The following is a 23,128-nucleotide window of genomic DNA, read 5'->3' on the forward strand; positions in this document are numbered from 1 at the left end:
CTACCCTGTATATCCTGACCCTTCCCTACCTGTCCAGCCTCATGACCCACAACCTTCTCTGTCTTTACTTCACTCCCGCTATCCAGAGTTTTGCTTCTCAGTCACGTCCAGCATGTTCCTGCCTCAGGGTCTCTGCACTTGTGACACCCTCTGTATATGTCCTTTTTAAACAAACAAAAGAACCCCAGCTTTATTGAGATATAGTTTGCATACTGTACAATTCACCCATATAAAACGTATAATTCAATGTTTTTTTAGTGTGTTTGCCAGCTTGTATAACCATCACCTCTATCAATTTTAGAACATTTTGTCCCCACCAAGACATCCCACAATTACTCACACTCACTCTTCATTCTCCTTTATCCCTCTCAAATGCTATACAACCATAAATTTTTCTGCCTCCATAGTTTTTTTTCTGTTCTGGACATTTCATATAAGATGGAACCATACAATATATGGTGTTTGTTACCGCCTTCTCTCACTTAGCATAATTTTCAAGGTTTATCCATATTGTAATAGGTATGAATACATTATTTTAATAAAATTGTTTATTTGAGAGAGAGTGAGAACAAGCTAGGGGAGGGGGAGTAGAAGAGGGAGAAGCAGACTCCCCACTGAACGCGGAAGCTGACAAGGCTGGGCTTGATCCCAGGACCATGAGATCATGACCTGAGCCAAAGGCAGACCCTTAACCAATTGAGCCACCCAGGTGCCCCAATACATCATCTTTTTTGGCTAACACTCTATTGTATAAATATACTACATTTATTTAACCATTCATCAGTTGATGAATATTAGGTTTTTTACTTTTTAATTATGGATAATGCTGTTGTGAATGTACATGTATGAATTTTGGTAGGGATATAGGTTCTCATTTTTCTTGGGTCAGAACTGTTGAATCACATAATTATGTTTAACATTTTGATGAACCACCAAAATCTTTTTACAGAGTGGCTGTGCCATTGTATATTCCCATTAGGATTAAAAGTAAAAAGACTAATAATACTAAATGTTGGCAAGGCTTTGGAGGAACTGGAACTCTTGTGCTTTGCTAGTTAGAGTGCAAAATAGTTCCACTCTTTTTGGAAATCTACCTGGCAGTTTTTCATAAAGTTAGACATATATCCACTTCTATAACCTAGCAAATCTCTTTCTAGGTATTTGCCTGAATCTGAGCAAAGTAGCTGCGGGAAAAAATTAAAACAAAAGTTAAAACGAGTGTATGAACTTAGAATATCATAAATAAATGGAGAATAAGCAGGCTGAGTTTACTCTTAGAATATCATACCAGTTCATTTTTATATCATTGCATCAGGATACAAAACATTAGTCCCATAAAATGTTTTATTTCAAAAATTTACTCAAGAAATGTGAAGAAAACAGCTATACAAATACCACATAATTTTACTCACATGTGTAATCTAAAAAAACGAAACAATTACTTAAGCAAACAAAAAACAGACTCGAACCTATAGAGAAAAAACAGATGGTTGCCAGAGGTAAGGGAGATGGGCAAAATGGGTGCAGGGGAATGAGAGACACAGGCAACCAGTTATGGAATGAATAAGTCATAGGAATAAAAGGCACAGCATAGGGGAAATAGTCACTCCAATAGCGGTGTATAGTGACCAGATGTTAGCTATACCTGTGGCAAAAAAAGCATCATATATAGATACTGAATCACTATGTTGTACACCTGAAACTAAGGTAACACTGTGTACTCAGAAGAAGAAGGAGGAAGAAGAAAAAAGGGAGAAGGAAGAAGAACAAGAGAAAAAAAAGAAAAAGAAAAACACAGCTATGTGGTTTTTCTTCTTTTTTTAATAGTTCAAAGACTAAAAGTCAAAGACAATAATAAATGATAATTCTCTTTAAGGGATATGTTATGATTGGGTGCTATAAGGGTAGTTTGAGTCCAGTAATTTGAGATGCTTATGAAGGAAACAGAAGAGGTGACAAACGTGCTAATTAAATTTATTGTTAATATTCAGGTAGGAAGTGTTAAAAATATCAGTTAAGAAAGGTGATTACAACTGGCTAAGTGTGGAAATTAATGTAAAAAAGGACCATTATTCTGGTATTTGTTTGTGCCTTTTCGATGTATAGTGATGCATATTAAAAATTTAAAAGCAATCATAAATAATCTGAGACAGGGACCTAGGAATAATATGACTCTAAGTGTGTAAATAATGGTTGACCTTCCTCCAAGAGATTTATTTAGTAGGTTATTCTCAGTCCAGTGTTCCCTACTTGTGGAATAGAAGCACTTTGATTTATTCCCCTCCGTTGTGCATTGATAAAATCATTGCACGCATAGTGCCTAGTTCAGGGCAATCACATCTCTTAGGGGGGAACAAAAGGAATAAATAACAGAAAGCAACTGGTTTTGCATTCTGAAAGTAGTGAGAATTCTACATATCATCCTGAACTACCTATAAAAGATTCTGCCTCTTATCTTTGGGGACCAGCCTTACCGAAAAACAATGGGGTGTGGTAAGGTAGAATTTTTTAAAATTATGATGGATTCATCTATATCTAGTTTTAGATATACACATAGTATATAAGATACACATGTAGTATGTAAGATACACACATAATATATAAGATAAGTTTATAGTGTCCAAGATTTATTTATAATTAGATTTATATTGAAGAGTTGCATGGATACACACACACACACACACACCCCAAACCCTACAATCCCATGATTTTTCCAGGTAGAAAGAAACTAAGAGCCAATTCAACTTCATGAATTCATAAGGAAATTGTGCCCTTACAAAGGAAAGGAATGTACCCAAAGTCAGAACCACAATTGGGACACAGAACACTTCAAGCCTAGAGCTTTTCCCAATATCCCCCACTGCCCTCAAATGAGGTTCACTCCCTGGAATGGAAAGTGAGTAGTCATGTCATCTACGCTACACTACCTACTATCTCTTTAACACACGATTGGTCTTGGTATTCAACTATAAATGTGACAATTATGTTACTCTTTAAAAGATAGTTAAAAATAAAATTAATAGCACAAGAAGAAGAGTATTTTTTGAGTATTTCTATCTTAAAAAAAATAAGGGAAAACTCAGTGTAACAATCAATCAAGTAGAAACAAAGGATTGAGCAGATTTTGTGGAAAAAAGTTTCCAAAGGTAAAATACCCTACAACTAAAAGAAAAAGAATAAAACAGGGTTGGAAACATATACTGTGTGTTAATTAGCTATTAGACCATGCAATAGAGGGGTAGGAACAACCTCACTAAACTATTCAAAATAATTGAATAAATATGGTGATTAATGCTTTGATTATACTAAAAATATGCTTTTGTCCTTGGAATTAAATATGCAATAAAAATGCATTGTTAATATTCAATCAAGTTGTTCTTAAGCCAAGAGTTCTCTCATTAAATATGCTCAATATTCAAGTCTGGAATATTCCCTTGAAAATTAGCAATATAGGGCATTGGTTGAATTGGGAGAATGTGTTTCTACAGAATTAATATCCAGGAATATTAGAAGTGACATAAATTAATAGCTATATAACCAGAACTAACAGCATCTCTTTTTTTTTTCCTTCATTACTCTCATTAATCTGTCTTTGTAATAGACTATAATGCAGCAGCCTCGATTGTTTCAGCCAGATAGTTTTAATGCAGCTGTTTAGGGTTGAGGGTGGTTCATGTCATATAGTGATGGAGTGAAGATAAATTTTCTCTTACTTTTGTCTATCTACCCTACCCTCAGCACTCCTTAATTCTAGATTGAAGGAAGAGGAATACAACACTTAGCTTCTGCTATGGAGTTAGATTACCTTTTACGTTTTTACAGATGAGGAAATTGAATCACAAAAGATAATGAATCTTTTCCAAAGTTACACAAAGATTAAGTAGGAGATCTGATCTTATGCACAAGTGCATGTTCTTTCCATTTCAAAAGTATGACTCTCCATAATGCTGGAACTTATGTCAGGGGTGGGTGGAGAATAGATGAGACCTGTGGTTGCTAGGAATTTTTTCAGTTAACTGAAAACAGTTTAAATAGGAGAAGCAAATGGTTTCAAGAGAAAAGCCACAGGCTTCCAAATCAAGCAAACAAAGTTGGAGTTTTGTTCTGCCAGTCACTAGTTTTGTTAAATTGGGCAAGATGCTCAACATTTCCTCAACACTGTCTCCTCATCTGTAATATATGGTGATAACACCATATCTCTTATAACGTCATTGAAATGAGTAAATGTAAAGCGTTTGTTACAATGTCTAGTACTACTAATTGTTTAGTAATTGTGAACTATTTCTACTTTTTAAAATTGTAATTAAATCAATATTGCCTTTTCTTTCTTTCTTTCTTTCTTTTTTTTTTTTTTTTAAGAAAGAGAAAGAGGGAATGGAGGGAGAGGGAGAGAGAGAATCTTAAGCAGAGCCCAATGTGGGGCTCAATCTCACAACCCTGAGATCATGACTGGAGTCAAAATCAAGAGTCAGTAGATTAAATGACTGAACCACCCAGGTGCCCCAGTATTCCTACAGTTCTTAATTCTTTACATTTATAGAAAGCTTCCTTCCACTAAGCAGCATGAAAGTAGAAATTAATGGACATACTGGTACAGAGAAAAAAAAAATCACCTTTTCTAGATTTTTCCTTAACTATAAAACTTTCTTAAAGTATTTTGGGGGCCCAGCCATCTGTTTTTATAACTATAAGCCAAAGTCTCCAGCGTGGTCAAATTTTTAATAACAGCAGTCCAGCAGGCTATATAGTATAGGTCCAGCACTAGGTGAAAGATTAATCTAGGCAGTTTTTAAGTTCCTTGCTAACTTCGAGTTTATTAGATGTCAAACATACATTGGTACATATTGGTAGGATATTTTTGTTTCCTCCAGAAAAGCAGTTTATACTTGTTACTAGAACGCATTTTGGAGGGTGGCATCCTGATGGTCACATCATACATCAACCATGCAGCAAACCACAAAGTATACATGAGACTAAATACATTTTTGGAAAAATGTCTTGTTTTTTGACCACAAAAACAGAGATTTTATCTCAAAAACTCTGTTACAGGTAGAAAGCTCTTGGTGCGGCCTCTTACTTGCCTTTGAACTTAATATTCTTCTTATACGTTACCAGGATATCATAAATATTTTGTCATTAAAATTTTGTAGCATTAAAAGCAAGTTAACAACAACAACAACAAAAAAATACTAGCCCTTTGATGTTTATACTGGAAAGGACTGCAAGGTTTTAGTAACCTTAAGGAAGCCATGAATCACTCCTGTCCATTGATTTAATACTAGCTCTGGATTAGACAGAGGGTGGTTAGACCAGACGCCTTCAGGTATAAAGTCAATGGCTGTATGCTAAGCAGATCAATTTAAAGCTGAAGTCAATTTAATAAGGATACAGAATAGAAGATCTACAAAAACAGCAATAGAATACCTTATTCTATAATTTCTAAAGAAAGGATTATGTAAGATTTCTGGAAAGATTATCTCATGGTTTTAAAATTCTTTGTTTTGTTTTTTATTCAATTAATTTTAGACTTTTTCCCCTAATCTAGAAATATCACTGTTTCTTTTTGATCTACTAAATTGATATGAAAAATTTCTCTTAAGGATTTTAATATCAAACCCAGTTGAAAATTCATGAATTATAATACTCTTTGATCAGTGATGGTTTCCTATTTTCTTCAATCACAGAAAGCAAGCGTCTACCTTGCATATAAACATATAATTATATGTATTAAATCTTTCTTTTTGGACTTGGTTCACATACATTCAAGCAAAGGAAAATTGAATCATCCTAAACTTTTATGTCATTTCAGATTAATGTTGATAGGGCCTAGATGATTTCACTGTGGTAGGTTCTAATAATATTTAATGATGTCTTAACTTTTCCACTAAAAATTCCCATCTCATTCAGACAGGGGTTTCTCAAAATGTGATCTGTGGATCACTTGGGCCAAAATCACCTGGGAATGGTTGTTTAAAATGCGGATTTCTGGGTCCATACCAGATACAGTGAATCAGTTTGAAAGGCTAAGGGCATCACACATTCTGCATTATAAAGCAACTTACCAGATGATTCTTATGCACAATAAAATCAGAAGCTTTGTACAGATATGGTACCCAGGTATTAAATGGTAGCTGCTGTATAAAACTGTGAAGAGAGCCAAGTAACAAATACAAGAATTATCTTTCCTGTATATCTCCAAGATGAAAATGGTAATAACAGTTTATGAGCCTTGGCACAATTTAGTCACTCCCTTGTACAACCTTTTACAAGGTACTTAATCTTCCTAAATCTTCATCTCCTGATATGATAATAGAATCTATGTTACAAAGGAATTGTCTTTCTTTACCTTTAATATCTCTTTAATTCCACAGGTCCCTGTGAAAATGACAAATAGTGACACTCTTCTTGCTATCTTTTCTGTTTTGCAAATGAGAAAACTGGAAGCTAATAAATGAGTGGTCTAAGGGCCTTCAACCAAAAAAACATGTATTTTGTCCTATTGTAATACCTAAATCAAACTGTATTCTGTGGTTACTGTTTACCAAATTTCTAATTCCTCTTTAAAAATCATAGTCACATAGGGGCGCCTGGGTGGCTCAGTGGGTTAAGCCTCTGCCTTCGGCTCAGGTCATGATCCCGGGGTCCTGGGATCGAGCCCCGCATCGGGCTCTCTGCCCGGCAGGGAGCCTGCTTCCCTTCCTCTCTCTCTGCCTTCCTTTCTCTCTGCCTGCCTCTTGGCCTACTTGTGATCTTTCTCTGTCAAATAAATAAATAAAAACCTTTAAAAAAAATCATAGTCACCATTTTTGCTAGTTTTTTTTTAAAACAGCAAAATACATAAAACAAACTATAACTTGTTCTATGTTTGACTTTGGTCATACTGCAGAAGGGGGTTTGTGACATTCACAAACAAGAAAAAACAGTGTTCTTAAGTCTTATATTACTCTACTTATCTAGGTAATGTCTAATCTTTCTTACTAGATTGCAAACTCACAGAGGGAGCACCCTCTCTTCTCTATAGACATTAACAATGACGTTTTGCATATAGACAGATATCAATAAATAATATTAGAATGAGTAAATGGATTTTTATTTTGCACCTTTTTACATGTTCATGTCTGTTTTACTCTAGGTAGAGGTGGAATATGGTGTTACTTCTGCAATTACTTTAACTATTTATTTATTTATTCTATTAGGTTTTATTTGTAATAAATGGCAAAGCTTTACATGAGATTCAGTGGAAATAATTACTCAACAATCTTACTTATTAAACATATAATAAGTACTCCCAACTGTTCAAGGGGTTTTAAATATTACCCAAGGATTCCAAGGAATATAGTACAATGTATAGTAATAATGAAGGCTATATATGCATTTGTGTATGTATAGTAATAATGAAGGCTATTTTTCAGTGGGTGCTTATTATATATCAGACTCTATGAGATACATAGTAAGGGCTCTACTTTACTAATAAATCCCACTTTGCTTTTAAGTCTCTGAGTAAGTGACCTGAACTCACAAAGTGTTCCATCTATCTAATGCTTTGTACATAAATGTGGAAATTCTTTGGAAGGTTTCATGGGCACTGTGGGCTGTCCTAGTACATTAAGTTAGGAAAAACTTTAGAGATGAGCTAACCTATCCACTGACTGCAATTTATAGTTCCCATTTCTTATTTCCCAGTATAGAATCATGAGCTCTTTCACCTCCTGATGGCTCTAATGGCTTAAACATCTCTCTCTGGAGGTAATATCTAGGAATTTTAGGCCCTGCTGAAAGCTAGTGACCAAATCAACAAGCTCCAATATGGGGACCTCTGACTGTAGAATCCTCCAAAGTCAGTGGGCTTCTGGCTTCCTTGGTCCATGTCATTGTTTTGTGGAGCATGGTGAACTTTTCAATTTCAGGGGATTTCACTGCGCTGACAAAGATCATTAGAAACAATGGCAACCACCCTTTTTTTTTTTTTTTTTTTTTTTTGCTCTATAAGCTCTGTTTTCATAATGACCTACTGATTATTTCAATAGCCTCTAGTTTCCCAGATAACCAGGACCCAAGCTAAACATTAATCTTCAATATGTATAAGAGATAATAGAGGCATCATTTCTAAGTAAATTGGAATCAAAGTGTGGAGTTCACTGAAAGTTTATCCTACAATGTCCCCATCATTTTTTGGTAAAATTCGTTCTTCCAGGGATGTAGACTGACTGCTTGTGTTACAGTGGCAACATAGAGTCAGCTAATGGCATCAAACCTTTTTAAGCATGCTGAAAAAAATCCTGAACATAAAGGTACTTTTTTTTTTTAAAGATTTTATTTATTTATTTGATAGACAGAGATTACAAGTAGGCAGAGAGGCAGGCAGAGAGAGAGAGGAGGAAGCAGGCTCTTCACGGAGCAGAAAGCCCAATATGGGGCTTGATCTCAGGACCCTGGGATCGTGACCCGAGCCGAAGGCAGAGGCTTTAGCCCACTGAGCCACCCAGGCACCCCCATAAAGGTACTTTATGTCTAATATTTGTATGCCACTGGGAAGAATGGCCAGACAAATGGCCCATTGTTGAAGCTGTTGGTACTTCCCCATTTAGTAGTTTATTTTACTCCCCCTTTAAGTTAGCTACTTAAAAAACGAACCCAGGGCCATGAAGATATGTAAAATAAACCACAAATCTCATTAGTAATATCTGATTCAATCATATGAACTAAAGCCACTGAAGTTTCATTCACAACCAAGGGAGTTCTAGAAATCTAGAACTTTATAAAAGCTATGTCTTCATTTTCCTGGAGGTATTCCTTAGAGCTTTTGTGAAAGACTTTTATGAGACTCATTTTCAGGATTTATTGATTGTTTTTATTTTTGTTGTTATATGAACTCTTAATTCTCATGCTATCAAGTGCCCTTGTTGCTTTTTGGTACCACATGACGTTCAGCTGATTCTAAATCTATAGGAAATAACCCATTGGTCTTAGCTGGAGTGGAGGAACTATTCCAAACCATTGCCCTATACAGTAGTAATAGACCCCTTGAAAAATTACAATAAAATAACCATTTTCACCTTTAACGAGTTGGTAGATAGTAAAAAGTGTCTAGGATCTTAAAGACTCAAGAAATTTCAGATCTCAGAGGTAAAGAAATCTGCCTGACAGAAAAGTATGTATTTTAAAAAGTATATATTTAAAAGTACATGTTTAAAAGTATGCATTTAAAGGAAAAAAGTATAAAGAATTTTAAAGATTTAACATCTAAGTCAATGTTTTATTAATTAAAAACTGCATATTCATTTAAAAATATTTACTGACTACTTACTGAAAGCCAGAAACCGAGAATAGGAATATTGACTAACTTGTCAATATACTGTAATTACATAACTATTTGTCAATATAATATAAATAGATGGCAGTCTAAAATGATATGGAATTAGGGGAAAGTCACTAATACAGCCAGTATTATTTTTTAATAAATATTTTTAGATACACAAATATTTTCTATATTTCAGACAATGTACTAGATGCTAAGAATATAGTGTGAGAAATTAATGGACTCATCTATTTACACACATCCAGAGTCCCTGCCTTCTGGTTGTTTTCAGTGTAATGCAGGAATTAAGAGTAAAGAATAAATAAGCAAATCTGAAATCATGTGAGGATTCTGAAAGAAGCACAAAAGGAGAGAGCATCTGCCCCATTGTAGGGAGGCAAAGCTTCCTCGAGCTGATTGTGCATGAGCCATGTCTTAAAAGTGAGGATTTAGCTAAGCAAAGATTATTGGCAATACGATACCAGGCAGAGAGAACAGCATTTGTGAAAAGATCTAGGAAAGAGAGTCATTGGCACTTGTAGGTACATAGTTAGTTAGGAACTATATAATTAAGCAGAGAAGGTGAAGGACAAAGAGCAAGGGGTAAAGCTAGTCTTTGTAAGACATATTAAAGAAATGAATTTTATCTTAAAGACAATGTAAATTCATTAAAGGGGGATGAACTTGTTCATATTTATAGTTTAGTTAGATCAGTTTTGAGGTAGGATAGAAAGAGGATTTATTTACTAAGATCACTTTTGAGGTAAGATAGAAAGATGAATGGTGAGAGTCAAAAATAAAGTGGGAAAACTAGGTAGACTGCAGTCATTAACAGGAAAGACCTGTGACGATGAAATGAAGGAGTGACAATGGGGAGGAGGAAGAGAAGAAGAATGAATAAAAAGACATTAAGGAAATTGACATTAGGATAATTTTAAAGGAAAAGGTCAAGAAGGATGGTATCCAACTTTGTGACTTAGGCAATCATCAGATTAAGGATCAAAGGAATGGGAACAAGTCCTGGACTGCAGAGCAGACCTCAGTTTTTGGCATTTTGTGTTCTACGTATCCGTGGGAAATATCCAGGCCCTTGAATATGTAGATCTGAATCACAGGCAAGAATTCTGGGATGGAAATTATTATATTAATGAATAACTCACATTTTGGAGCACTTAATATGGGTCAGGAATGACTACACATTTTGTATAATCTATAGCTTGACCACGATTGTGTTATTTTCCCATCTAACCGATTACAATGAATTGAGGCACAAGTTAAGTTTTTAAAGTCAGAGACACTAAATGGGACGAGTCTGGTCAAGATTTTGCTGGAATCCTTGGTGAGCAGTTAAAATGGAGCAGAAGAAAAAAGGAAAAAATTACAATATGTTGAAGCATGAATAAAAAATAAGGAATGGAAAGTAATGGGTATAGTTTACTGTTTCCTATCATAAGTACCTAGGTCTTACTAGCCACTGAGGTAAAATGAGATGATATTAACCTCTTCTATTTGTTGATTCCTATATAACCACAAAATGACCATCAAAATCCAGAAACCTGCACTGATAAGGCACTCCCATCTAGTGATTATATCTCATTCAAACTTTAATAAATGTCCCAATGTTTTTTATAGCAAAAGACCTCTAGTTCAGGATGACACACACTTAGTTGTCATTTCTCTTTAGTTTCCTTCAATCTGAAACCATTTGCCTTTCCTTGGTTTTTAAGGATTCAATAATTTTGAAGATTATAGGCCAATTATTTTGTAAAATATCCCTCAATTTGAATTTATCTGGTATCTACTCATGATTAGATCTAGATTATACATCTTGGGTGGGAATAGGACAGAAGTGATACTGTGTTCTCTCTGCATCTATCAGGTGTCACATTACTACAATTGTTCCCATAACGGACAGTGGCAAATTTGATCTCTTCATTAAGGTAGTGTCTGCCTGCATAGCAACTGCGGTTGTTCTTTATCTCTTTGTAATCAGTCAATATTTTGTGGGGAGATATTTTGAGACTATATAACTATCCCATTCATGATCAGATATTTGATGTACTCATTTATACTAATATGAACTCATGAGTTACTCTTTCATTTAATGGTATGATTTATGCTAGTATTATTTCAATGTTCAAATTGTGCCATACTTGACACTGGAAACCACTGGTAGAGGTAGATAGGTTCTATTCCCTTTGTTGTGTCTGCACCCTTCTTTTAGCAAACCCTGACTTCGTAACAAAACAAAATTCCCAGGCTCATCCTGTACTTTGTCTGTTCACTCCTGGAGACAGACTTTTTCTCCAAGGAATCCTGGTTCTTTTTAGAGAATGGTAGGTTGAAACCAGGTCATGACACCCCTTGCATTGAAATATTGCTGCCAAGGCCCTAAACCCCCATTGCCTCCATTGCCAGATTATACCTCATTCTTGAATGATTAATGGAGGAATATTCAACAACTTCAGAGAAAATATGCTCCCCATTCAAAGGAACATAGCCTTTCCAAAAATTTATTCAACATCAGTACTTTCAGCATCATTCAGACTTATGTGACCCTAGGTATTGGAGCCAGTCTGGTTCCTTCTCTCTATTGCACTTCAATGCCAGATGCAGCACCTGGTACTGATTCCATATTTTTTCTACAGACATCTGTCTTAATTACTTATCCCTTCCTTAACCTCTTGAATAAGAATGCCCAAAACTCCCCCCTACAACAACAAGTAACACTTTGCAGTACTGGGCATTCTCAATTTATCAAGACCAAAAAATAGTTCTCACATCCTCCCACCACATAAACAAATACAAAGAACATCTCAGAGATGCTCTGTGTTCCTGGAGAAGATAAACAATTTATATTACAGAAAGAGAACATTTAACTTCTCATTCCAAAAAATCTGTCAGATTTGGGTTAATATTGTTCTATTCTCCACAAGAACAATAGGCAAATAATTGCTTTATATTTATCTAATAAAAGGGTCAAATTAAATATTTTTTCCAGAGCAAAGGAACATTTTATTCTGCCCTTACAGGAAAAAAAAAAATTCTTCAAGTTTTGAGATCATTCAATTTCCAGTTTTTATTCCTTCAGTTCTTAAAGCTCCTATGGCCTAGTGTCTTAGCTAGGATATCCCAACAGCACTTTTAAGAATTTTAGACAGTGAAAGAAAGGCAAGGAATTGGTCAATAGTGTGGACTGAGGATAGTTCATTATTTTTAATGTGGGAAGAGAACTAAATGTATTTATATTTCAGGATAAAGAGCCCACAGTGGGGAGAGACCGGTGATATAGGAAAAGAGAAAAACAGTCATTGTAGCTGGTTCTTATGGAGACTGGGAGGGATGGGGTTCAGAAAGCAAGTGTAGTGTTTGGCCCTGATCAGTAGAAAAGAGTACTCTTCTGAAAGCAGAAGGAAAAGGTGAGGAAGAAGAGGGTAGATTCAGCAAAGCCTGTAAATATGACAAAATGGAAGAGGCTCGAGTGTTCCTGCTTGATGGCCTCCACGTTCTCAATAAAGTTAGAGGTACAATTCAAAGTATTAAAGTGTTGAAGGTTTTAAGTTGTTCTGTGAAATTAAAAGAGGTAACCTATGCCATATACAGAACATACAAACAAAGCCAAAGTTCATCCAAGGTTAGAGATCACAAATCTGCAGTTACATATTTCTAATTTCATTCAATTATAGTTGGATAAAACATTTTATATAGTTTCAACCCTTTTAAATTTATGGAGAGCCATTTATGGTACAGTCTATCCCATACAATATTTCATGCGTACTAGAAAGAACATGTGTTCTATTATTTGGGGACTGAGTGTCTTATACATCTATTAGGTTTAATATAACATTGTTCAAGTCTTTTATTTTGTTCATCATCTAATTTTTCTAATTCATTATTGAAAGCAAGGTAAATAAACCTCCCAACTACTAACTGTTGAATCATACATCTGTCAGATTTTGCTTCATATATTCCTGTCAGGTTTTGCTTCATAGCAATTTTTTCTTCATGTATTTTGTGACTCCTATTAGATATATTATATATCTATCTATATTTAATATGTATAGATATATATAATATATATCTAATATAAAATGTATGAAATATTATAAAATGTCATTTTTTGCCTATAGTAAAATTTTATCTGATATTTTGTCTGATGTCTGCATTGCTACTTTTGGTTACTGTGTGCATGGCATATCTTTTTTCCATCATTTTATTTTCAATCTATTTTTGTCTTTAGTTCTCAATAAGTCTCATATACACCATATAGTTCAGTTATCTTTTTTAAATCCATTTTGTCAATTTTTACCTTTTCATTGAAGCATTTAGCCTATTTACATTTAATGTAAATATTATGTAATAATATAAATATTGTAAATAAAGTAAATAAAATATTGTAAATAAAGTCTGATTTATGTCTACCATTTTGCTATTAGCTTTGTGTAGTGATCTTCTATACTTTTGTCTTTTTTGTTTCTCTTCCTCTATTACTGCTTTCTTTTGTTTTAAAGGAGTACACCATTTTAGTTCTCATTTCTTTTATTACATTTTTAGTTATTTTGTTACTTACTTCACTACTTATTACAATTAACATGCTAATTTAGTTTAGATTGATAACAACTTAAATTTAATAGCACACAAAACATTTGCTCCAATACACCTCCATCATCTCTCCTTTCCAAAGAAGGGATACAGATGGCCAACAGGTACATGAAAAAAAGGTGCTCAACATCACTAATCACCAGGGCAATGCAAATCAAAGCTACAATTCTGTTTTATCTCATACCACTTAAAATGGCTACCATCAAGAAGACAAGAAATAACAAGTATTGACAAGGATGTCAAGAAAAGAGACTCCTTGTGCACTGTTGATGAGAAGATAAATTAGAGCAGCCTCTGTGGAAAGCAGTATGAAGATTCCTCTGAAAATTAAAACTAGAACTATTATATGATCTAGAAATTCCCCTTCTGGGTTACTCAAAGAAAATTAAACCCTAACTTGAAAAGATATATGCACCCCCCCCATGTTCATTACAGGATTATCTACATTTGCTAACATATAGAAACAACCTTAGTACCCACTGATGGGATGATTGAACTAAAATGTGGCATATACACAGTGGAGTATTATCCTGCCATAAAAAAGAAAGAAATTTTGCCATTTGCAACAATAGAGATGAATCTTGAGGGCATTATGTTAGTGAAATAAGTCAGAGAAAGACAAGTACTATATGATTTAACTTATATATGGAGTCTAAATAAAGAAATAAGTTCATAGGTATAGAGAACATAAATGGGGTTGAGGGTAGTCGAAATGGTTGAAGGGGTCAAAAGGTAAAAATTTCTACTTAGGAAATAAATAATTCATGGACATATAGTGTATAATATGGTGACAGTAGTTAATACTGCATTCTCAGATAGCTCCATTTACCCTTTCCCCTAGTTCTCAAGGTAAATACCTTAAAAAATAAAAATAATAAAATATATAAAAGCAAAAGTCTATAAAATTGATCTTATAAACTTGATTTGTTTATATCCATGAAGTAAATGTACTAATTATATAGTGAAAACAAAATAAATCTCACCCTGCAGTTATACATTGGTATGTATGTGTAAAAAATATTACTACTAATGGGACACCTGGGTGGCTCAGTTGGTTGGACAACTGCCTTCGGCCCAGGTCATGATCCCAGAGTCCCAGGATCGAGTCCTGCATCGGGCTCCCAGCTCCACAGGGAGTCTGCTTCTCTCTCTGCCCTTCTCCTCACTCATGTTCTCTCTCACTGTCTCTCTCTCAAATAAATAAATAAAATCTTTAAAAAAAAATTTAAAAAAATATTACTACTAATAATACTGCAGATTTGAAAGTTGTTAAGAGTAAATCAAAGTTCTCATCTCTCTCACACACACACACACACACACACACAAATTTAACTATACACTGTGATGGATGTTAACTATACTTATTGTGGTGATCATTTTGCAATATACACAAATTTGAATTATTATATTGTATACCTGAAGCCAATACAATTTTATATGCCAATTATACCTCAACTTAAAAAAAAGGTAATAAAAAATAACTAATAAAGAGCAGGCTTTTAACATGAGTTTAATTTATATCTGTAAGAGGAAAAGATAAGCTAGGACAACACCCTGGTCCCACTGAGTCCCAGTTTAAAATTAATTTGGGCCTGGAGGCACTTATAACCTGGAAGAAAAGGAATCGCTCCCTAAATTTTGCAGCTCATCATGAAGTTTCATATTTCACCATAAGTCAAAGAATACTCCAAAAATGTTACCAAGGAAAGCCTCAAAAATGTCCAGAAAATAAGCCGACCAATGCCTTTCCTTTAAGAATTCAGACTTTTATAAATTAATCATTCCAATCCAAAGAGATGTCTAAGGAATATGGCATTTGCTTTTACCTCCTTAACTATCTAGTACTGGGCTTATTAGGAAAACTCCAACATAACAAGTTATTTACAGAAATTATTACTGAGCCACTAAAATGTTCCAAAAGCCCAAACTACACCTGAGGATATCAAATCACCTTTAGGGAGAAAATAAACTGTAGAGACATAATTATAACTTACTGTAATAAAACCTAGTATATTGGAATGTTTAGTGTTAAGAGACTGCACACAAATGGTAACTGACCTTCCAAGAGGAGTTTGACAAAAACAGACATAATGTAAACTGAATTCTAACAAATTAGTTTAACTTATTGAAAAGGAATGGGGGGGAAGAAATGAGGTAGGTCTGTATATTGAAAAGCATAAAAAAATTACAGCACAAAATATTATGATTCTACTCACAGAAGAATGTATGTACACACATACACAGTTAAATACATAGAATAGAATATAAATAACATGACCCCACTAGGTACCAGCTGTTACTTTTGGAAAGGGGAGGAGAGTATAGGGCAATAAAATGAGACAAATGTGCTCTCTATAGTTACACACAATTTGGATTTTTTTCAGCATATGACTTTGCATGTTCATGGTCACCCAGTTTCAAAATTCCAGGGCTGGTCATTCACACTGAAAGATAAGTGAAGGGCTTGCCCAAGGGACTGTGCAGTGTATCTTTCCCATAAATTGTAATGTGAGTGAAGCCTCTGGAGTGCTGTGCAACTTGGCTATGATCAGCAGTGTAATATATACGTATATCTAATTTCAGTGGCCTTTTAAAGAGGAAGAACCATCCGAGAGTGAGCATGTAGAAGAGAATAGGCATGGAAATAGCCAGGCCCCAAACACAAACTCAAAAACTTCATGTGTTTTAACATGAACATTGTATACAAGCAGACAGACAGAGGAAATGAATCTAGAAATACAGATCTGGGTCAAATCATGAAGGAGATTTAGATTTTGTTTGGGATACTTAGTCAGGAGGGTGACACGATCATGTTTGACTTTTAGGAGATGACTGGAAACAATGGGAAGGACCAGTTGGGAGTAGCATAGCAGCTGCGATGGAAAGACTAGTTAGAAGGCTGCTGTATCAGTTGAAAGAAGATAAGACAGGCACTGAGACAAATGACAGTAGGAATGATTGGGATAAGACAAATGTAATCAACATTTAATAGACAATGAACATAAGAAATGAGAAGGATGTCAAAAATGACTCTAAGATCCCAAATCAAGATTTCTGGCAGTATGTCTGGGAGAACAAGTTATGATGCTGACTTGCATGCTTGGACATGGAGGTTCTGACCTAAATCTTGACCTGGGTCGGAAATGGTCTCAGAGCCTCAGGTGGGGTTGAGCCTGCCAGTAGGCACTCACTAATTGGTCCCACATTAGATGTACCAAGTCAGATAGGTCACTGTAATATGAGACAGCTTACATTTCTCCATCTTATTACCAAAGATATAACAACTTGGTCAAATTCCTTGCTGCATTATGTCTATAGCCACCCCCTTAATCTGCCAGTTAAAAGGCAGCAACACATTTCATTTGGCTGCACTTGTTCTCTGTAAACTGAAGCTGCCTCTTGTTAATACTGTCTTTTGTTCCCAACCTCTCAAACCCATTTAAAACATCAATCAGATGTTTTTCCTAGATATTTACATTAGGACTGTCACACTCTACAGTTTTCCAAATCTAATTTCCCATGATTTCAGTTCTCTCTCAATAGATGAGTGTTAAGAACTGAATGTTTATATTCTCCAAAAATTCATATGTTGAAACGTTTCTCCCAGTGTGATTGAAGTGTGGGGACTTCGGGAGATAATTAGGTTTAGATGCGGTTGTAAGGGAAGGACACTAATGAATGGGATTAGCGCCCTGATAAGCATCATCAGAGAACTTGCTGCTCTTTGCTCTCCTCCATGTGAGGATAACCATGCAAAGATAGCAATCATAAACCAGGAAAGGTGCCCTCAACAGACAGGGCATCTGCTGGCACTTTGCCCTTGGACTTCCAGCTTTCAGAACTCTGGACATGTTTGTTATTCAAGCTACCGCGTCCATAATAATTTGTTATGGGAATCTGAACTAAGACAATAAGTAAAAAGTCAACACTCTGTTTTATACTTCAATGCGGATTTCTCACAGTATGATTATCTAACAACATACAGCAGTAATAATAGATACTAGAGTTCTTTACTACTTAAAAGAACTACTATAAACTATGATGCTCTTTACTTACAAAATTTCACTTATTTCTTAGAATAGGGCTTTAAGTCAAAATATTGACATTGAAAGAATAAACTCTACTGTAGATATGTTAACTGAAGAATTTTTATTATAGGATATTAAGTAGCTTATAGAATCACTGAAAAGTTTGAAGAAGCAGATTCTGGGTTAAGTTTAAGGAGAAAATTGCGAAAAGCCACACCACAAAATCAGCGCTGCCTCTTTTAGATTAGAAAACCACTGGCCCAAAAACACTGGTTAGGAAGCCACAATGGCCAGGTGGCCGCCACAGAGAACGGCCATAAATCACAAGCTGCCCTAGCTGTCAGCTTAGGAATCATCCCCTGCTAGCTACAATCTGCACTAGCACAATAGATGTCCCATGCCTGCCTCTTGGCATCTACAAAGCGAATAACTGGACATGGTGAACTCTGCTTAACGCTGACACACAACAAATTAAATGCCTCTACTACCTCTTTGCCAGCAAAAAAGGCAGAAGCTTCAGGAGCCCATCATCTACCTGACTTCAGCCTTTCAAATGTCAAGGACAGTATCCTTTTTTTTTTAAGATTTTATTTATTTATTTGACAGAGAGAACACAAGCAGGGGGAGCTGGAGAGAGAGAAACAGAGTCCCCCGGAGCAGGGAGCCCGATGCAGAGCCTGATCCCAGGACCCTGGGATCATGACCTGAGCCAAAAGTAGACACTTAAATGACTGAGCCACATAGGCACCCCTTAAGAAATTTATCTTACTGGTTAATTCATACGCAGGCCCCTTGAGGCTGGAAGCTGTAGTTTATTTTTTAGTTGATTTTACTGACATACAAATTATATAAAAATTCTCCTGTGGTAAGTGCAGAGATGAGTTTTGAGAAGTTACACAGTTATGTAACTACCATTACAGTCAAGATCTAGAACATCCTCACTACCCAAAAACGTCCACAGTTATTGCTTCCTCATAAATTGTCCTGCTACCACAATCCCCAAGCAACCATGGATCTACTTTCTATTATTACAATTCACTTTTTAAAGAATTTCATATAAATGGAATCATACATTATATTGTCTTTTGTGTCTGGCTTTTTCACTTAGTAGAAGGGCTGTTGAGTTTATATGTTGTTGCAGGTATCAGTACTGGTTTGTTTCTTTCTATTGCTGATTAATATTCCAATAATGGATAGACCATAATTTCTTCACCCATGAGCCTAACTGGACATTTAAGTTGTTTCTAGTTCAAAGCTGCTATGAATAAAGTGCTAAGACAATTCACTCACAAGTCTGTTCCCTATTATGTTTCCATTTCTCATGAGCAAATCCCCAAAATAGAATTTTTGACTCATATGGGACATGTTCAACTTTACAACAAAAGCTCAAGCCATTTCCGGAAGTGATCATACTTTTGGATTCCCACATGCTGTGTATAAGAGAAGCAGATATTCTATATTCTCACCAATATGTGATATTGCTATCATTTTCTTATCTATCCTAGTGAGTGTATTGTGGGAAAATTAGTATTGTCCTAATGACAACACTTGATATGTGAATCTTTTCCTATCATTCTAGTAGGTGTGCTATGGGAAATGTAGCATTGCCTTAATAATTAATGATGATGAACAGTTTTCATGGTATTTTCCCCATCTTTCACATATCTTTTTGTGTGAAGTATTTGCTCAAATATTATGCTCATTTTTTAAATCATATTTTTTTGTCTTCTTAGTATTGGGCTGTAAGAGTTGATTATTTATTATGGAAGTCTTTTGTTACAGAAGTGATTGACAAGTATTTTTCTCCAGTCTGTTGCTTGTGTTTTCGTTTCTTTGAAAGAACAAAATTTTTGACGATGTCTGATTTTTTTGTTGTTGTTGCAGTTCTTTAATGGTTTATGCTACCTTCTGAGGCCTATCTAAATATCTGAGCCTAAAGCACAGGATTTTACCTATGTTTTTATCTAGCAGGTTTATGGTTTTAGCTCCTGTGGTTAAGTCTATGATCCATTTTGTGTTCTTTTTCTATGTGGTATAAGGGAAGGATTAAAGTTCACTTTTCCAAATATGCCTGCTCAACTGTTACACATCATTTGTTGAAAAGATGATCCTTTTCCCATTGAATTACCATTGTACTTCTGCTCAAAAGCCACCTAATGTATATTACTGGTCTATTTCTAAACTTTATTCTGTCCCATTGATCTATATAAGTGGCTCTCAAAATGTGATCTAGATCTCAGACATCCTTTCAGAGATCCCTGAGGTCAAAATTAGTTTCATAATAATATGTCATTTTACCTTTACACTTTCATTCTTTCATAGTTTTTCAACAGAGTTTTCTAGAGGCTACATTAAATGTGATATTGCAACAAATTAAATGCAGAACAGAAATGAGAATCTACCCCCCTTTTTTGCTTCTACTTACAGATTTAGTAAAAAAAAAATTTTTGCCTTTATTTAAATTCCAGGTAGTTAACATACAGTTTAATATTAGAGTCAGGTGTATAATGTAGTGATTCAATACTTCCATACAACACCAGATGCTCATCCATCCCAGGTGCACTTTAATCTCCCTCACCTATTTAACCCATCCCCCACCCACCTCCCCTCTGGTAAATATCAGTTGTTATCCATAGTTAAGAATCTGTTCTCAGTTTGCCTTTCTCTTTTTTTTTTCTCCTGTATGTGATTGTTTTATTTCTTAAATTCCACATATGAGTGAAAGCATATGGCATTTGTCTCTCTCTGACTTATTTTGCTTAGCACAATACTCTCCAGTTCCATCCAAATCAACAACAGAAGAAACACAAATGTTGGTGAAGATGTGGACATAGGGGCACCGTTTTACACTGCTGGTGGTAATACAGGCTGGTGCAGCTACTTTGGAAAAGAGTATGGAGGTTCCTCAAAAAGTTAAAAACAGAACTACCCTATGAGCCAGCAGTTGCACTACTGGATATTTACCAAAAAAAAACCCAAAATGTTAATTTGAAGGGATTATTGCACCCTGATGTTAATAGCAGCATTATCTACAATAGTTAAATTATGGCAACAGCCCAAGTGTCCATCAACTGATGAATGGATAAAGAAATGGTATATATAAACAATGGAATATTATTCAGCCATAAAAAATAAACCTACCTGTCTTTTAATAAACCAGACATTAAAAATTTTTCAAAAATGAACGTGCCACTCTTCTAACTTAATTAGAATTAATCTAATTAATCTAAAGGAGATTGTGAACTTAGCTATTTTTCAAATTTGTTCATATTAAGTTCAAATTTGCTCAACTAAGTTAATATTTAAAATCATTCTAATACACATTTTTTAGATTCAAGTTTTTTATGTTAAATAGAATTAAAATTCATAGTATACATCAACAGAGAAAACCCATATAACTCATATAAGCAAGGAATACTTCTGGATGCATGTAAATTGGTCCTGACACCAAAACTTTTGAGTATTATCCCTATGACAATGCCATACTACATTGATTACTCTAGTTTCATAGTAAGACTTGAAATCAAATACTGTGAGTCTCACAAATGTGTTCTTTTAGAATACTGGTATATTAGTTTTTCCTGTAACAAGTGGCTTAAAACAACACAAATTTATTATCTTACAGTTCTATATATCATAAGTCTGACATAGGTCTCTCTGGGCTAAAATCAGTGTGCCAAAAATGGCTATGTTTTCCTATGGAAGTTCTAAGAGGGAAATAATTTCCTGTTGGCAGGTGGTTAAAGTAATTCAATTCCTGTGGTTTTAGGACCACTTTTCCTTGCTGGCTTTCAGATAAGAGTTAGTTAAGAATGTTCAAGCAAAGAAAATTCTAGCCTCCAATTCCTTCACTGGTGATTTCTACATTTAAGGAAGAACATACCAATTCTATACAAACTCTTACAAATATAGAAGAGTAAATGCTTCAATGAAAAAATTATAAACCGCCACGTATCCAAGTATAGGGATTATTTAGTGAGTATTTTCACAGGCTGTGTGGCTTAAAAAACGCTTATTCCTCACAGTTTGGGAGACTAGAAAATCCAAGATCAATGTGTTAACAGATTCAGTTCTTGGTGTAGGCCCTCCTTCTGGCTTATAGATGGCTACTGTTTTGCTACTTGCTCATATAGCTTTTCCTTGGTGGGTGCAAATGGAGAGAAATAGCACTTGTGTTTTGTTTTGTTTTTAATTTAAAAGTACTATTTCCATCATGAGAACTCCCCTCCCTCAGGACCTAATGTAACCTCACCTACCTTCCAAAGGCCCCACCCTCCAAATACTTTCACCTTGGAGATGAGGGGTTCAACATATCAATTTGGGGGAAACACAAGCATTCAATCTTATTATAGCACTATCCTTATTTTTGTCAATCTGCATAAATTTCTGAGAGTTATTTAAGTTTTTAACTACAGGTGTAGATCTACCTTATCTTTCAGTTTTACCAGATTTGGAGTCATGTATCTTGAAGCTCTATTATAAGTATATATTTAGGACGGTTTTCTTTATCAAAAGTTCATTTTAATTATAAAATGTTTCTTATCTCAGGTAAAAAATCCCTTTTAAGTCTATTCTGATATTAGTATAGCCACTCCAGCTTTCTTTTATGGTTTGCATAATATTTCTTCCCCTACCCTTTTGTTTGCTTAATATATCTTCCCCTATCCTTTTCATCTCTTAATATGGTGTCTTGCTTTTTTACCCAGTTGGACAATCCTTTGTCTACTTTTGAGTGCTTAGAGCATTTACATTTATTGTGATTATAAATATGAACGTTTTAAACATTCCATTTTGCTGTTTGTTGTTCTAATTAATTGTCCCATTTGTTCATCGTTCCTTTTTCTTCTCTTTTCTTGCCTCTTTTGGATTGAATATTTGTTTATGATTCCCTTTATCTCTACTAATAGCTGACTTTATTTGCTTGTTTTTTAGGGACGGCTCTATAGTTTATAATACATCTTTATATTATCACAATCAAGTTTCAAAAAAAATACTTCCAATATAGTTCATACCACTACAGTAGTATACTTGTATTTCTTCTCTCATTTCCTATACTTTCATGTTTTTACTTTTACATGTGCTAATGAACCACACAATATGCTATTTTGTTTTTAGCAATTATCTTTTTATCTTTTAAGAGATTTTCTAAATAAGATCAAAACATGTTTTGTTTTACCAACATATTTACTATATATGTCAA

The sequence above is a fragment of the Lontra canadensis genome, unplaced genomic scaffold (assembly GCF_010015895.1).
Source record: "Lontra canadensis isolate GAN:19392208 unplaced genomic scaffold, GSC_riverotter_1.0 scaffold2, whole genome shotgun sequence".
NCBI classification, from domain to species: Eukaryota; Metazoa; Chordata; class Mammalia; order Carnivora; family Mustelidae; genus Lontra; species Lontra canadensis.